Genomic DNA, 19333 nt, shown 5'->3' with positions numbered 1-19333 from the left:
ATTTTCCAAGGCTCCCTAGACGATTGCAATAAAATTAAGATTTCAAGTCAAAACCACATTATTTTTAACACCTTAAAACTTTCTTATTACCTTGAGATAAGGTTGGTTTTCCTTTAATTTCTTTGAAGATATGGATCTTAACTTTACACTGTATAGCAATTGAAAGTGCCAAGTTTACGAGGGAGTAGTGTAATCGATCGGTGACGTGATGTGTGTGCCAATGTTTTGGGCACTAAGTGTAAATTTGATGGGCGTTTTAAAATTCCATGGAGTACCTTAAATTTTATTTCATGTGATCAAAATGCACGGCATTATATTCAATTTATGATTGGTTACGAGTGTTAAAAAGTATACCACTTAGTCTGGGCGTTTATGTGTGTCTGGGTGGTTTATGTTTAAAAGAAAATGTCTGGCACTTTACCATGAATGTATAGAAATAATCTACTAGAAAATTTAAATTACTATTTTAACAAAAAATGACGATAAATAAGTAGAACAATAAACAATTCAATTAAAGCGTTAAACTGATTAAAATCACAGTCACGTCTGAATTGTAAAACAAACATATCAAACTAGATATCCGATTACATGAGAATTAAACGGCAAATTCTGACAAACGAGCTATTCGTCCAAACAATGTTTGAGCAATTGTTTGTCCGACACGTCAAAGCCAACCCATGACAACCCGACGTATAACAAATACACCAACCTGTATATAACATCGGTGAACTTAGAATCATTGGAATTTAAACCTTGTATAGTTGAAGTTAAAGTTGAAATTTGCAAAGTGATCTTAGATTTATATTGGCCTAAGTTAGCATATCTGTAGTGGAAGTTTGCAATGCAGATTGGCCAGTTGTATGAAAATGCAAATAATGTGCGCCCATTGTACATGGTACGGGTCGCCAACGAAGTGATATTCAATTCAATTTTCTCATGTCGATTATCGCATTACCTTAACAATAAGGTCGATTTTTCTATTAATTAGATATTTAGACAAATAAAATAAAATAATGACGTAATAAAAAGATGTTAGATAGTCTATAGCAAAAAGTCAACGTCACGCGGTGTTCCCAGGCGGTCACCCATCCAAGTACTGACCGCGCCCGATGTTGCTTAACTTCGGTGATCGGACGAGAACCGGTGTTTTCAACATGGTATGGACGTTGACGATTGTGGAGTTAAAATGTAGGTATGTAAGAAAAGTACCTACATAGTACATGCTATATTACACTTCCTTTGAAAACATTTTAGTAGCTTAATTTTATTTTATGTGATTTATTTTATTAATCGAATCGATATTACTCTTGTATTTATATATTACTATAATATTACGAGTAAATGACTAATGATTTCGATTAATGATTAACGATTTTGGTATCAAACAAAATTTCGTCATATTTGAACTAATAAAATAATTTTCACCCACAAATCTAACCCATAAAATCGCCATCCCAGATCCCTTTCAACTACGCAAATATGATTAAAATTGCAAATAATTCGATCGTAAGTTTACACTCTCTCTGCCAGACTCCCTTGGGAACTAGCTTAATTATATTAAAGTTATGACTAAGTGAATTGGTAAAATTTGTTTGAGTTATAAACTCGTAGGTTGGAGGGGAAACTGTTTGTTTGGTATTGAGATTATTAATGATATTATGTACGTGATACGTATGTGTTAGTGTTGATTATACGGACTTGGGTTAGATGTGAGCCATATCTACCTTCAGTAGTGGACACCTAACTTCACTGATAGACAGACGGACAATTCAATTTGATGTTGCAAAAGTGCCTCATTGAGGATTACTTGAAATAAATGCTTTGACTTTGATGTTTCGGTCAGGTATAGGAATGCACTAAAGACTGATTTCAATAACCTGTCTTTTTTAAAGGGAACCGCCGGCCACAACCTCCTAAAACTGCTACAAGTCCTGTAAGCCAGGATCTACAGTAGATTTTTAGCAACTTAAATACATAGACTACATGAAAATTAAAAACTAAGACAAAAATATTTACAACTAAAAATTTAAACTATAGGTACGGTACAATATAGGTTAACAAAATTAAATAAATAAAATATAAATACACTTAACGCCACAGAACACTGGCCACTAATATTTTAAGTGACGTTTCGCTACAAAACCATTTAGTAAACACAAAGAGAATTAGGTTCCATTGTAAACCCATCCCGGCCGGTCACAGGCGTATCTATGGAAATTCAATTTTCCATGGCCGACATGTTTTTGTGTCCCCCACTGTACAATGCCGAGCATCTATTAGTATTTACATTGCACTAACGTGAATCTGCAATGCAAACTGGCTTATGTAATCGTTTACAATATTGTTACCATAAAATTGATAGCAAGTGTAATGGGTTTGGTTGGATGTTATTTTTTATTATTAAAGTGGCCAGTTGTATTGGTTCTGTGAATTAAATTTTGGTTGGAACGTATAAATCATATTTTTTGGTAATTCCTTTTTGGTAGTTTATTTCAATTGGAGCGATAAGATTTTAAAAGAATTGTTTCGAGTGATAATTTAAAGTTTCTACCGACTGCGATGGGACCTGAAATAGATTGTAATATTATCTATGTTTTTAAGTTAAATTTGTTTCTCTGGGTTTCATCCGAGATTATGGCGACAGTGCCGAAATATCGGGAATTCATAATGTAATGATATTGATCATAATAATCTTACGCATCTAATGGTCAAATACTCAAACATCACTCAATTTTAAGACGCTCTCAAGAATAGTTCTGTCACTACAAATTCTTTATAAAAGACAGAGATAGAAATATATTTAAGTACAACTTAAAATTGAGTAGCTTTTCAGTATTCAGGCGTAAGTCTTTTCGCGTGTTTTATTATAATTTTAGTAAATCACTACATATTAGTAAAAAAAAAGGTAAATGCAAGTTACCCAGCTACCCACAAAATAACAGCCTCTACATAACATAACAGCCATATCTGTCTGTGTATATTTAGCAGTAATTTCAGACGTAGTGACAAATAAACATACAGTGACGTCACATTTACATGTTAATAATACAACGAGCCTGATGGTACTCAGTAGTTAGACGCGCCTCCCCCTTTTAGGGGCACGAGGGAAATTCATAATGGAGAAAGTGCAGTTTTTTAGAAATGATATTGCGGAAGTAGTACTTACCTACTATGTAATAAGCTGGGTCTGATAATAAAAGTGTTTTCTTAAGCGTATAAACCCTAAACGAGCTGACGGATCACCTGATAGTAAGCAATCGCCGCCGCCCATGGACACCCGAAACACCAGAGGCGTTTGTTACAAGTGTGTTGCCAGCCTTAAGAGTTGTTGGGCGATCGGGATTGCGAAGATTGGAAAAGAAGGTAATTGAGCCTCCGGTAACCTTACTCACACAACGAAACAACGCAAGTGTTATTTCACGTCGACTTTCTGTCAGGCTGTGGTATCACTCCGGTCGAGCCGGCCCATTCGTGCTGATATATGACTAATCCACACTTAAATTGTTGGTTGTTAAGTGGCTACATGTAAACATTATCGCAAACCCAAGAAGAGAAAAAGATGTACAGGAAGCCATCAGTGGGTTAACTGGGTTATCCCGGACTTAAATATATATTATGTTGATATTTTTATTTACTACAATAATATTCGAACGACAAAATTTTGTTAATTTCCGCCTTTGTCATTTACGCCCACATCCACTTGACAAGTGCGCGCGTACCTTAACACAGCGCACATCGCATGCAAGCTAACGATGTCATTAAAGCGAATGATTACGTTACTGTACCTGTACGCATAGTGTTAATTAACATTATGTTAACACTGACTAATTGTTAACAGGACTTCGTGTTAAGAGTGGCTCTTCTAATGTTAAGTTGTGGGTGGTAAATGTGGGTGTTGTCAATATTAAGACTTGTTGTGTCGTTAAGTAATTGGATGTTGGGCAAATTATAACCGGGTTTTTGAAGACAAAAAGATTTCCAACAACGTATATTTTGAGGGGGAAAATCATCCAATTGCTTCTCGCGCCTTGGGTTAGGCGTGAGTGTCAAAATCTTACTGACTAATAACATCCCCGTTTCAACTCCTGTTATACAAGTTTTTTGTTTCCATGTTTGTTCACGCTGAAACTACTAAACGGATTTTGATGAAATTTGGTACCTATACAGACAGTGTAAAAGCTGACATAGGTGATAAGATACTCTTTATCCCACAGGAACGCAGGCGAAACCGCTGGCAGAAACTAGTATTTTACATCAATAAACCTACCTATGTAATTAAAAAATACAAACACTATAACATACTTATATATATAACCTAACTCCATCATCTTAATATAACATCACAACTGTATCATAACACCATATTGTACGAGTGTCATAAGCAGCCACTAAGGGATTACACTCAAGTGCAGCTATATCCACCTGCGTTTGCTAATAACCATAGAATTCTGCTAATCCCCTTGTCAAGTATATATGATTATGGTTCTCCCCTAACATTGCTTATGGTGCTTGGAATAAAATATGACGTAAAATATTATGGTGATAACTATTTAAGCCTGGGTAAGATTATTAGGTAATGCATTTGTTGTAAATTGCTTGGTTTTTGAGGCAATTATTATTGTTTATTAACCATAGGAATCTGCAGCTTAACTAGAGGACTGACCGACAGACAGACATTTTGTTTTTTTTTATATTGTAATACATATTTGCTTTGATGTTCAAAAGTGACTTCCCGGTCTATTTGAAAAGAATCATTTTGACTTTGGAATTATTAGAGGAAAAATATATCAAAGATGTCATAAATTATAAATGTTATCCATTATGTAAAAATGAATGCTCATTTTTTATCTTATAGAATAGTCTTACAATAAGGCTACAAAGGCTACAGTTTTATGTGGGACATATTGTAGATAAATGTGTCATTATCTCTACCAGGACCATAATCAATTTGGAAAATAACAAAATAACAACGTTTTCCATACTACTTAATTTGTGGAAATAGTACCAAAATTGAGCAGACAATGAACAGTGATAGAAAATTATACTAACGCCATCTCTCACCGAATTTCCTCTTCAACCGTCCTTAACATATTATTCAGTTGTCATTAACATACCGAGATACTTGTGACAACCCACCAACCTTCCGCCAACCGCGTCGGGTCAAAATGACCACATAAAACAAACTAACCCACTTATTACAACGCCCTCTCAAGTTATGACCACTGTAATGACGTGTAATATTCGACACGCGCCGGTAATAACCGGTAATATTCGGTAATACCCGGTAATATTTTAACGGGACACTTGCGGTTGGTCTGGCAATAAACCGATACCTAACAGATGTCTGCCTGAGAGGTGGCATAGAGTAAGTTCCTATGTAGATGGTTGATTTCGTTAACCAGGTGCAAAGGTTCTTTGTGTCTGGAGCTGTGGACTACATAGCGGGTTTGCCGGGACTCCGGCTCGAAAAGCATAAGTAAGAACGGGTTGGTTTTTAGCAATTATAAAATTCTGACACTTTCGTCTCGCCCAAGACGGGAGAAGTAACATAATGATTCCCCCCCCCCCCCAAAAGGTTCTTTGTGTAAATAATGTACGTTTCTCATGATACTTGTGTATACTACAATACATATTTTGCTTTGTAATGTATGTAATCAGTTCAACACAGTGTTTTTGGTAGTAACAACATATGCACTGACTTAATAATAAAAAAATAAATATTATGCTATTGTTGGGAGCTTTGAAATTAACAACCTAGTACCTAATTTCTTACCTGCCGTAATTGACCTTAGGTCTTTTACTATTTGCATTAAAACTTTTCGGTCTAACTTGAAACCAACTACAAATGACTGACTGATGATATATGAGGCAGTATAGGTTTAAGATCACAAGATAAAGAACTATTTCGTTCAATTGAAAGTACATAGTTCTATAACTAATTTTCACAAATTCGTTCCTACTCCAAAAAATAGGCATAAAATCCCCAATTTTTCACACCATCTACGTTCCCATGCTCTATGCCATAACCGATGTAGTCAAGAGCGTATGACGGATGGCAGCGAGTGCGGTTGAGTTGCGTGACAAATGCGGCCGCACTGCGACCGCGCGGCGTGACCGTGCCGTGCGCCCGGACGTGTTGTGACGGGTATTGGACGGTTAAATCGATGGAAAATCGTTTTTGTATTTGCTTGTATGTATTGCAGTTGGTCTGTAGGTGCTGAGAGTTGTATGATTTGAATGTAAAGTCATAATCTATGGATTAAATGGCCATGGTCATAATTTATGGGTCATAATCTAGTGATTGTTTTATTTGCAACAATAGATGCAACACAGCACAGAGAAAAAAATAATTAATAGCTACCCAGTGATTTTTGCTTAGTACATGACTTTTGACATGGCAAAAACGTTATTCCTGTATATACGGCAATATTGCAATGTGCACCTAATTATGATTTAGATTACCTTTATTTTATGTACCTACTAGCAACATTTTCCACGGAGATGTGCTATGCTACGTAGCTGTGGATGCGCTGGCTTCTACCAATTATATTCATTGGTACAGATAGCATGGCACTGGTGGAAACTGACTCAGCTAAGCTAAGTTTGTTTATGGAAAAATGCGTGCTATGGATGGCTTTCCCACTATCGATACATCGCATACTCGAGCTGCGCATCTTCCTCACACAGCAACATAGCTTAGTATCAGTAGAAACGGTCACATAGTTTCACAATTTAGCTATTACATAATCACATCTTAGTTGGAAACCCCCTAAAAGGCATCAATTAAGTTAGTGACACTATCCACAATCAAAATATAATAACAGAGAACCACAATATAAGCAACATACCTACCACATATCTTAACATTCAACTCTCGTCCAGAAATCATTTATTACAAAACTACATGTGCGTTACCATACACATTACACTCCGTAATTACTTTCTTTCCTGCAGAGGGCGCTGCCGTCTCCCAATTCCGCCATAATTGAATGTGAGCGAAAATTTATGGTTTTTGCACAATTTTTATAGGCTCCTGTGTTTAACGTGTCTGCTGCGAACGATTATGAACGCGGCTATGATGTTTGTCACCCCCAAAAGCTTGTGGTAGCGTGAGGGTACTGTGGTCGTGGTATGTGTGGAGTGTAAGTGTTGGTGTGACTGTGTATCGTTTTAGTGTGTCTGTGTAGGGGATTTGTTTTTGGCGTTGTGAATTTGGATGTTGTGTTCAGTGTCATGTTAAATCATCTTTGTTATATTTTAAATCGAAGACATTTAACATAATATGATGCTAGTAGACATCGTGACTTAGAGATCTTTCTAAATTCATCTACTTCGACGTTATCTTTAGGTAGTCAATTCTTGTGTTATGTTAAACAATTACTAATACTATTGTTTCGAAAAATTCCACAGTAATTAAGTTTTATCAAGTACTAGCGATCCGCCCCAGCTTCGTCTGGGTGCAATGGTGATATTTTATTCATGTATTATACATATAAATCTTACTTTTGTATCACTCTATTTAATAAAAAAAATAGTTTTAAAGATTTAAGTACACAAAGAGACATAGGGACAGAGAAAGCGAATTTATTTCATACTATGTAGTGATAACTAGCCAGTATTTTGAAGGAAAATAAAATTTAACATATTAATCGTAATAACAGCTCTATACCAATCCAAAAATAGCCATCCACCCTCGTTGCATCACATAGCGTACATTATAAAAATGGCGAGAGGAACCAACGTTATTTATATTAAATTATGAGGGGAAACACCCCACCAGAATGCGGTAAGTATGTCGGTATGTGCACGATTGTCCAATTATTTCTCAGACGTTAGACAGACGATATTGAAAGCAATTCCACCTGAGTTGTTTTGATAAATTGTCATTTTGTTATGAAGATATTATTTGCTACTGCCTGTTTCGTTGGTCGAGTTGCAAGTGCGACTGCCGAGACAGAGGTTGAAAGTTTGAAGTAAGGGATGGTTATCGGTTATCTAGAAGTAATTAATTCAGTCTGGAATTATGCCTAACGTATACGGATACATTCAACCCTTACTCACATAAAATTTATAACAAAACTGTATGTTATATTACTTTTTGCGCGATGTGGTCTCTAACAGATAGGGCTATTAAACTAAACGTTACGTTCATTCAGTTTATACCTAATTTTCATTTATAATCATTGCTAGAAGACAAACACAAACTCGCGAAAACTTATTTTGCAACGCCACCTACAGACCCCAAACCTCACTCTCACCTCTTGACCCCACGCAAACAAACATAAACATTCACATCACTATCATAACTCCACACAGCATCCACACGTTACCTCCATCACACAAAAAATCCCTTAACACCAAAACGCCAGTACACTCAATGTTTACATCCTCAACCCTCCACCGAACATAGACTCACCATCTTTATCACTCAACCCCATGACCTTAAGGGCTATAAAGGACCCCAGACATTGTAAAATTTCCATAGACTTTACCCTTTTCAACGGAGGAACCCATTTCCTGGGAGTAACAAGTCTGAGATGACGGCCAGAGGGAGCGTAATGTCTTAATTTTTAATTTGTCCCCAGTTCCGTTTGTGTAGTGGAAATTATTGAGTTTTGTGTTGATGGTTAACCTGTTAATTTGTTGTTACAAGGTGTATTGTCTAATGGTCTTTGCTGTGGATTCTAATGGTTCAATGTGGTTGTCAAAATTAAGGATCTTGGTTAAATAAACTTCGAAGTAGACTAGACTCCTGTGTAGTAATAGGGATGATGATGGGTTATGAAAATTATAAATCTATTTAGTCCGTCGGTTATGTAACAAAAATAAATTAGACACGGATTTTGTCATATAAGAAGACGATGAAACTAATCAAAGTTTAGGAGTGGGAGCAGATACATCACGTATTATCACACCTATTACCGTATAAAATGTACCTAAAGTTGACGTCACGTGATATTTCAAATCTATATTAAGAAAATTAACCTTAAGAAAATTATAAAGTCTAATATTTTATCATCTACCCTATTGTGCTCCATGATCCAAAAGGTTCACTGTCTGTTATAAGAAAACCAGTAATACAGGAGCTGTAGACCATAGTTAACGTATAAAACGGACGATAGTTGTGCCACTGGTCGAATATTTTATAGTAGAGTCAACCCACAACAATTAAAAAGAACGTAACAAAAGACGCAATAGTTACACAAATAAAAACACCACCTGAATTCGCGAACACCCCTTATCTTAAACAAAAACAGCGATATAAAGTAGAACTGGAAGCATCGAACAAAGACATTCAACAATTTGAATAATAACATTACAAAATAACAAACAGCAACTCTGAACGTTATTACTAAAGTGTGATTTTATCTCGATCGACGTCTCGAACGAATCGTCTTCCTAAGTGACCAAGTTTCGCTAAGTTTTCGCATAAATTATACTAGATAAGCGAAAATATTGTCTTCGCCGGCATATTTTCGGTATCTCGGGGGTTGATAAGTTTTCGCAAACAATTCGTAAGTTGTCAGTCTCAATATGTCACGGGTCTAGTTGTGGCTTTTTTGTGGGGGCTACTTATTTTTTTCGATTATGTAACTTTGGTCAATTGATGTTTGACTTTTGTATGAGAAATTGGAAGCTGGTTCGTAGAAAAATACACGTTACGTCTCTTTTCTTCTTGAAGGGTAAGATAGAGAGGTCCTGTTACGTAAAAAAAAAACGTTACCCCATCCTACTCTCTTCTTCTGTATCGTGAACAAGTTCACACATACACATGACACTCAGACCACAACTTGTGGAACACAAAGAGTTGCTCCGTACGGGAATCGAGAACCCGCTACACACTGCGCGGCAGCTAGTTGCTCAGCCACCGCGACAACAGTGCAGTTCAAGTATAGATTACCTAGTTCATAGTTTCCTTTTAAAAAATCAATTGAAAATAAAATAATAATTTCCGAACATAAATCCCACAGGGTCATGCATCTAACAGAAGGGACGCGACAGGCGTCATCGCGCGTCGTGCATAAATTCAGATGCGCCCAGACCGTTTGCGCGTGAAATAGAAACTCCGCGGCAGCGTGCGGTGTTGCCTGTCACTTCCATAATATACACATATTATTTATTGCTGCGGTTTTATTTGACGAATATACGATTTGAAATTTGAATGTTCTAAAGTGATTTCGATTAAGATTTTTGGTTACTGGCGTTATTTCTTAAGTTTAATGACTTTTTTCTGAACAGGACTGTTATAATTATTACATGTTTTTTTTTTTGAAATTTGTACCTAATTACAATTCCACAACTAAAAACTGCTAAAAACAAACCCTTTCAAACAAAAATTACACCAATCTACACACAGCAACAAAAACACATCACTGTCGGTACCGTACGTACGTAAAATACAAAATTACTTCATTCTCGCGAACCACAAAATCCACATTGAAAATAAAACAGAGTAGAGAGTAGGCGACAAGTGAAAAACTACAACATTTCCCTTGTTAAAACACACTATAACTCTAGCGGGTTCGGTCTGCATTTCCGTGTGAAGATGAGACCGCCGCGTCTAAGAGATTTATATGCCGCTTACGGAAATTGACTGGGAAGCTAATACTGGAGACGTCGTGATGTGTTTTATTATTAAATTCAAGTTGAAATGTTTTCGTACTTATGGTAATTTATTTAAGTGTCATTATCCAACGGCGATAAAAGTCTGTTTGTCGAGATAATTCAATTAAATACACAACAGTTTCCGATATGAAAATAAAATGATTGACGAAATATATTGTCTCCATGTTACTGAGCAAACAGTGCTTGTTTAAACAAAGATTTGTTGGTAAGTACTTCCACAAAGAAAAATTGTGTAGATAGAGTAAAGTTTCTTCCAAAAAAATGTTTTTACGACACCCAAGACGGCCATAAGGACATCCTACGGCTGAAAGACGACACTATGATAAATACACAACAATACTAAACGACTATTACGTCACAAATTCTAGACGCAAACAGCCTAAATCTATCAGACGGAAATATCTAACAATAAGCGCACTTAGTCTGGAAATAACATTTCTTTTCCTAACAACGTTGAGTTTATATAAAATGGTGGCCATTCCCAACGAATCGCCTTGGGACGTTGACAAACAGTTCTTGGTGAAAAAGATGTATTTTTCCACGATAAAATTCGGGTTGACGGCCGACTATAAATTTAAGTTCGAACGCCACACTGAGGTGATTTCGTCCTTCAATATAAGAAAACGATTTAATATGTAATTTAGTATATTTGTCAGGTTGATAGGAAGGTTAGCTGGTGATATGAGATGCTGATCGATACTGATGATGGCATTGCGGGAGGTGACTGGCTTTGGGATTGGTATAATTGATCAAAAGTATTTGGTTGTGATTTGCTAATTTTATGAATCTTTTTTAGGTTGCTGCTCGAATTGGGAGTTATGATAAGTTCATATTATGTTATCGACTTACTTACGTAACTGTATGATTTTTGTAAAGAAAACTACTGCTTAATACTGCTCACACACGCACACAACGTCACGCCTTTTATCCCGGAAGGGGACCAAACCTTGCATGCATACTATGCAATATGCATGCACGTGTTTGCACATGCACAATTCCAGAATCCGTGCTACCACTGAGAAATTTTCGAAAAACCCAGAAAAGCACAGTAATACTTTACGGGAATCGAACCCGAGACCCCATGTCCGGTAGTCACACTTGCGACCACTCGACCAACGAAGCAGTTACATCGCATTTACATACATATTACTTAATAATTTGTGTAGACTAAACACATGCACACATGGCTTCACTTCACACTATGCACACCAGTATAAACTGACCGGTGAAACAGTGGCAACATCATATAAAGCAAGACCATGTTAGACTGGTGTTGTATGGCTCGATGTGGAACTGTGTACCATGAGTCACCCCCTGAAGAAGTTAACGCCGAATTAACCACAGTTTGGCGTCCACGGTGAATAAATTTATGCCAATATGTTGTGCTGAGCTACAAATGATATTAGTTTAAATTGTTTTTAAGCTGTGTGTAGTTTAAACTGCGGTTGGGGAGGTAGGGGAGACTTGGACACGTGGCCGGTGATAATTTTTAATAAATGATAAATGGATTGACTGGCAAGAGGTCTCGGGTTCGATTCCCGGGTCGAGCGAAGTATTGTAGGGTTTTTTTCAGATTTTGGAAAATATCTCAGGGGTAACACGGAGTCTGGAACTGTTCCCAGTAATTATGGAAACAGGCTCACTTCGTATTACATTGGACTTAAAATACAAGTGGTAAACTAATTATGAAAAGTGGGTGTACATATTGTACAGTAGCATTACTGCCGTAATGTGCACCTCTGCCCCCCTTGAGGATAAAAACTAATTAAAAATAATAATCACTTATTTTACCAAAAAGCATACTAATAAATACTTTGACTTTCAGAATCATCTATTTACAGTTTCACCAAAGTCAACCTAGTAAGTAAATATTTCTTTCTTTCTTTCAAAAAAGTACGTATTCAGTTTAAACATCAGCAGACGGCGGCAACCGTTGGGTAACCATGCGTTCATAATACGAGGGAACGCGTGTAATGCCTTGAGGAAGACGGCAGTTTGCGTCACCTGTGCACGTAAGGCTTTCTCCCTTTTTCAGCTTTTCATGGTCTACTGAGAATAAATTTAATATTTCAGTCAAGTTATATCTTACCTTAGGAGGTCGGATGTGTGATTGTTACAAAAAAAATAAGGTTATTGTGGAGTGATTAAATAAAAATGGCTTTAAGTGTAACATAATTATTTTATTTTTACTTATCCGTTACAGCTTGCACGATTAGCGCAGCACTGCTACTCAACACGTAGCGGGTTCGACTCCCGCACCGATCAACTCTTTGCATTCACTCACAAATTGTTGTTTCTGGTCTGGGTGTCATGTGCATGTGAGCTTATATGTTTGTAAACGCACCCACGATACAGGAGAAATTCCTAGTTTGAAGCAAGGTTTCTTTTTAAAAAAGAACAACGTGGCCCTCACTGCTGGCCAAGAATACCCTGAAATGCTATTCCAAAATATATCAATATTTTGGAATAGGATTTGAGTATCCAGTATCACATATATCTTGATATAATTATGTAATACAGATACAGATGTATGTGATACATCTTGATATATTTTGGAATATATGGACCGATGTACAAAAAAAATAATTCAACACAAAGATACCTAAATAAAACAAGGAAGCTAAACGTACAACGTACACTGCTGGCCAAAAAAGCGGACACTACATCAGCAACATTGTCCGTACAGTGTCGGGAGCACGGGCCGCAATTTCAATTTACGAGTGGCGATGCTATAAAATTGGCACGTGATCACGGCGAGACAAATAAGTGGATATCGCTTATATGTGTATTAGTAATAGTGCTCGCCAGTGTAGGGCTGGTGATGGGGCGATACGGGAATATTGGATGTTAAGCTGATTTATGATAATTATTGTGAGATATAGTTGTTGATAAATATTGATATGTAATGTAGATGAGAATTCTTGTGACAGTGTCGAGCTAATTGTTACTTTAAACTTTAAAGTTACTTTAAACTTTAAAGTAACAATTAGCTCTACTCTTTAAAGGCTTGGTTTTAAGTTTCAATTTCCATTAAACATGTTTGAAAGTAAATTATGTTCAGCATTTTTTTTGTATTAAGGTTTGTGTCTGAAAGTGAAGATGTTCAATTTCTTCCCGTACCAACCCTAACACACAATGCAATAGCAAATTTGGTAACATATAAAAATGTAACATATTGTATTGTATTGGTACATTTTCCCGAATTGTGTCCAATAATTCGTTACATAAATAAGATACTATGATAAAATAATAATAGTCCCACAAATGTTATTTGTTCCAGATAAGAGAATTATATAAGTGTTTCCTTCCCTGATCCTTCTTTATGGCCCTTCAACCAATTCCTGGAAGCTTAATACAAGTGCTTCGATTGTTTATAAGTGGTAGAAGTAACGAAATTATTTGATAAATGATGTTATTTTAATAATAATTTTGTTTAATTTATCGTTTTGCTTTTGCTGTTCAGAATACTAAACTTTCAGGGTGCTTTTCCACCAGAGATGTGTTATGCTACGTTGCTGTACATGCGTTTGGCTTCCACCAATCATATTCATTGGTACGCATAGCTTGGCACTGGTGAAAACGTAGTCAGATTAACTATGTTTTTATATGGAAAGATGCGTGCTATGGATGTGTGCTATGGATGGCTTCCCTATTATCGATACATTGCATACTCAAGCTGCGCATTTTCCTCGCATAGCTACATATATGTACTTATATTAGTACCAGTGGATACAATCATATAGTTTTACAGCTTAGTTATTACTCTGGTGGAAAAGCGCCCTAATCTAGTAACAGACTAAGACAAATGGCACTGAACAAACAAATCTTCCAAAGAGCCCCGATAAGTCTAACTTTTGATTAAAAACTAGAACTTCGATTAAAAACTACGTATCTCTAGAATATAAAAGTCAAAGTCAAAACCTACATTATTTATTTCAAATAAATCATGAATGCAATTTTGACCGTCAAAACAAATATCATATTATCAAAAATCTGTCTGTTGGTCAGTCCTCTAGTGAAGCTATTTGCTCGTTCCAAAGTGTAGATTCCTATGAAGAAGAACGAGCAAGAAACTCCATAAGTTACATTTTTTCAATTAGGTTCACAATACAATAAAATTCTTGGTTAAATTGTTTCCATTTAAAAAACAAACGAAAAAACCAATCTCTTTCAAAACAGCATCAATTTAGTTCAAGCACCTATAATCTTCAGAAACCGACTACAAACACACACACACACACACACATGCGTCCCAAAACAACAACAGCTTGACTCAAAACAATAAATTATATTAGTTACAGTCATAAAATTGCATCTCAAACACATAGTGTGACCTCACTAGTGTAAGAGCCCTCGAAAATCCATAACTTCTCTACGCTGGGGGTTCAAGCCCCTTGAACAATACACAAATTGCAGTTCTAATGCTGTATACAATTTACAGCTCCTAGTCTATGAACATAGAGTAGTGAATGAACAGAGTGTACATCGCCGACGATCGCTAATGGCGCCCAGGAGAGCTGTGGAAATTGTTTACGAATTGGATTGTTTCTTGATTAATTTTGTTGTTCTTTTTTTTTGTTGTAGAGTGAAGGAAAGGTTTGTGTCTGTGCTGTTAGGTAATAGGATTGAAGATTCCTGTGGATCTTAATGTATTTTTAGAAGTGGGAATGTTTAATTTTAATTGTTGATTAATAAGTGTAGATACTGTCACTTTTATTTTATAACTAACATAAATTGCGTATTTAAAGGAAACAGAAAGCATGAAGGGTAAATAAATAATATTATTGGAGTACATATTATTTCCATTGCTAGAGATGGTTCAACTAATCTCTCATTGCATCAAACAATAATAGTTACATTTAATGCAAAATCAATGCGAAAATTACTTTAATGCGTAAAAATTTATAAAAAATAAAGTACCTTTAATCGAAGAGCATGCATGAAATGATGACTGTTCATAAAGCGAAAGAGATGTGTAAGAATCGTAGCAATTAACGTTCCATTGTCTCTGCCCACCCCCATAGGATATAGGCGTGAGATTACATAAGTATGTAAATTAAAAGAAAAATACTGAATAAAATACTAATACAAAGTTTAACATAAAAAAAAACTAATACAAAGTTTCGCCCCAAAAAACACACAAAGGCTCTAAGAAAACGATGATTTATTAAAAATTGTATGACAGTGCAGTTTTATATAAATTTTCATTGATACGTATAGCTACTCTGTGCCCTAACCTTGAGATAGCCGGGTGCGAAAAGTAGCAGATGTTGTTAACGCAATTTAGATAATCGTTTGCGTAAATAAATAGCTGTCGAAACTCAATTAGGGTCCTGTACTGAATGGGTAAGCCACTCGTTCTGTGGGAAGGCAAGTTTCTTAAACAGCTGTTGTAATTTATACGTAATTTCACAGTAAGATTGATATGTCCTGCGGTCATTTAATAGGGATGATGATGGGGTATCAAAATTAAAAGTCCTATTAATTACAGTATATGTATGCCTATAATTTTAAGTTGTAAATATTTTAGTCTTAGTTTTTATTTTTATTTAGTCTATGTATTTAAGTTTAAGTAATTGTAAATATATTAAAGATTATCTTTATTAGTCCGTTAGTTTGGTAATGAAAAAATATTAGACACGTATTTTTTCATTTTGTCATATAAGATTACAATACTTAGATAAAACGAATCAAAGTTTAGGAGTGGGAACGAATACGTCATTTCTACGTATAAAACGTACCTAGAAGTGACGTCACGTGATATTTCAAATCGATATATCTTCGAAAGTATTTGTTTCCGTAAGAAAATAAAAAGTGTCTAATATTTTAAAATAATCTACAAGACGGATATTAAAATAAAAATTAGTCATCTACCCAAATATTTATTTTTCAACATTAATTTCTTTATAGTAAATCACCCAGGCGACTTTATTCCCAAATCAGCCAGTAATGAAAAAAAAAACAACTCAGTTTCATAGACAAAGCAGTGCTGCCAACCATTCCATATACTCACGCACACATGGACATGTTTTGAATTAGTTACAGACTATGATATACTGATACATATGGCCATGACCTTGGCTGAATGGACTTGGCCTCAACTTGACAGAAAAGAAAAACTATATTTCCACAAAGATTGTTTATTAAGTTTCCAAGGAGTATTTACTTTGATTATCTTTTATGAGAATCGTAGGAAAACAGGACGGGTATGATAGTTATTATTTAGTGGAAGTTGGTAGTCTTCATCAGGAGATGAGGTATTGTTGATTGTCGTGGGTTGGAGCGCTGCCAGATATTATTTATCATTTGATGAATATTGTTGAAGCAGACTGTATTATCTAGACTAAACAAAAACTTTATATATTATGTAAGTTTCGCATTGAGAACTCGTGTCACGTTGTTCTAGGGAATCGATAGGGGTGGTAGACAGGTTGACTGCCAAGAGAACGCTTTGTATTGGTACCTAAATAACTTATGAAAGACTTACGAGTATTATTGAGAGAATCTAATATTAATTTCACCAACGCGGCAACGGAAAATAAGACTTCTAAACTTGAAAATTGAGTTCTAATTTCAGCACAAATTGAATCAAGGACATTCCTTTCTTACTTTCTTCGTTCACTTAGCGCGTTCCAATTTTATTTTCTCGTTAAACAACTGAAAATCGACACACACACATATAAATCACGTGACAAACTTGGAATAAGTCCGGAGTATGGAGTTGAATTCATTTATTTTTCCCGAATGGCAATCTATTAAGGGCGCGATAAGCGGGGGCCGCGTTAAATAAATTGATTTTATTCAAATTTCTATTAAGGCCACGGCAACGGCAACGGCTCGCTGTTTCTGGAGATTGCTACGGGCCCAGTCTTGTTGTTGAGGAGGTTTGAAGAGGATCGCATTTGGATATGACTTGAAGATGTGTCTTTTTATCACATTCTTTTTATGGAACACGTCAATTACCGCTGCCCATGGACAATTGAAACACCACAACACTAATAACACTACAACATTATAAATGTTAAACTTAATTTGTTTGGACGTTTGTCTGTCAATCACACTGAAATTACTGAAAGGATTTTGGTGATATTTGGTATTCAGACATGGTATAAACTGACTTAGGTGATAGATCACTTTTTATTAGCTGGCAGAAGATTGTTAAAAAATATTTCCATACTAACTTTGTTAATTTTCATGCCCAGTGCGGTAAAACAATGATTTGCATGTATAAACATACTTTCAGAATTAACCAACCAAAACTCAGCTTCACTTTTGTCAATCTCACATCATCAAAATTCATAACGAAATGATCACACACACAAACAAACAACATGCAGCCAATAATCAAAACAATACAACACAGGTGCACAGCGATACCCAACCCATTAGCTGTCACTTAAGTACCGAGGTAGCAACGAAAAGTGCCGTATCCATTTTATCCCACTTCACGGAGATTTTCTCTCGAAGCTTGTAATTGAAAAGTTTGTAAAGAGATGTTACGTGATTTATAAGACAAAATGTCGTCTGACCGACCTTTTTATTCTAAAGTATAATGTTGTTACGAATTACGATACAAAATCGCATTTTTCTGTGGTAACTTATTTAGGATTAAAATTAAATCAAAGATAAAGAAATTAAACTGAAAAGATAAATGTAGAAATTAGTTCTGTGAATTTTGTTTTTTGTAACGAATCTTTGTGTAATGTAACGTAATGCTATTTGTAACGTTTTTTTTCTTAAATAGTGTTCTTGAGATTGAAAAAGTTTCGCTATAATTTACTTAATTAATTAATTTTGAGTGCACGGTTGGGGCGGTGACTGGGCAAAGGCTGCCGCGTAATGTATAGTGGGTTCGATTCCCGCATGGAGCAACTCTTTGTGTGATCCACATATTCTTGGTTTGGGTCTGGGTGTATTATGAACTTGTATGTTTGTAAACACACGCACGACACATGAGAAAATCATAAAGTAGGGCAACGGCTTTAAAAAATATATATAAAAAAGTACTTCTCATAATTTTAAATTAATATTACAACATTTCAGTAGAAAAGGTTCAATATTTATATTCATGTGTTAAGTTATAACGATAAGTACTATGATCCCTCACTTAGGACTTAGGTCACTCATATTGAAAACCACAAACCGCAGACTGTCTAAAAATCCCAAAAAGTATTTATCTTGATATTTTATTACATTTTGGAAAAAGTTTTCGTATTTATGAATTTAATCTTTTACATTTTCAAACTAAATATTATTTTAAATGGTTAAGTTTGAATTGATGTTTGTTGGATAGTTTGATATATCAAGATATAAAAAGAAAGATAGAAAAATAAATTTGCTAGATACAGATAGATTACTAAATTATTCGGTCACTTTGAAAAATTATAGTAAATATAGATGTCGTGAGTACTTTTTCTAATTCAAGAGTTCAAAATTAACCGCTTTAAATAGGGTACATGACTAATTTTTATTTTAATTACTATCTTGTAGATTATTTTAAAATATTAGACACATGTTTTTTATTTTCTTACAGAGACAAATACTTTCGAAGATATATCGATTTGAATTATTGTGTGACGTCACTTCTAAGAATGTTTTTTGCGTAGAAATTACGTATTTACTTTCCCTCCTAAACTTTGTTATCTTATAAGGCAAAACAAAAAATACGTGTTTTCATTACTAATGCACTAAACAGTTTTTAATTTTC

At 35.3% G+C, this 19333-nt stretch overlaps 1 non-coding gene across 1 annotated transcript; it reads right to left on the bottom strand.

The window, feature by feature from the left end:
- Positions 1–1052: 1052 nt before the first annotated feature.
- Positions 1053–1171, bottom strand: LOC118273763 (5S ribosomal RNA). Its single transcript, XR_004783435.2, has one exon. It is a non-coding gene; the product is annotated as a 5S ribosomal RNA (ribosomal RNA).
- Positions 1172–19333: the final 18162 nt, after the last annotated feature.

The sequence above is a fragment of the Spodoptera frugiperda genome, chromosome 1 (assembly GCF_023101765.2).
Source record: "Spodoptera frugiperda isolate SF20-4 chromosome 1, AGI-APGP_CSIRO_Sfru_2.0, whole genome shotgun sequence".
Taxonomy (NCBI): Eukaryota; Metazoa; Arthropoda; class Insecta; order Lepidoptera; family Noctuidae; genus Spodoptera; species Spodoptera frugiperda.
Note: the sequence above shows the minus strand (reverse complement) of the source record. Positions and strands in the feature narration are given on the sequence as shown.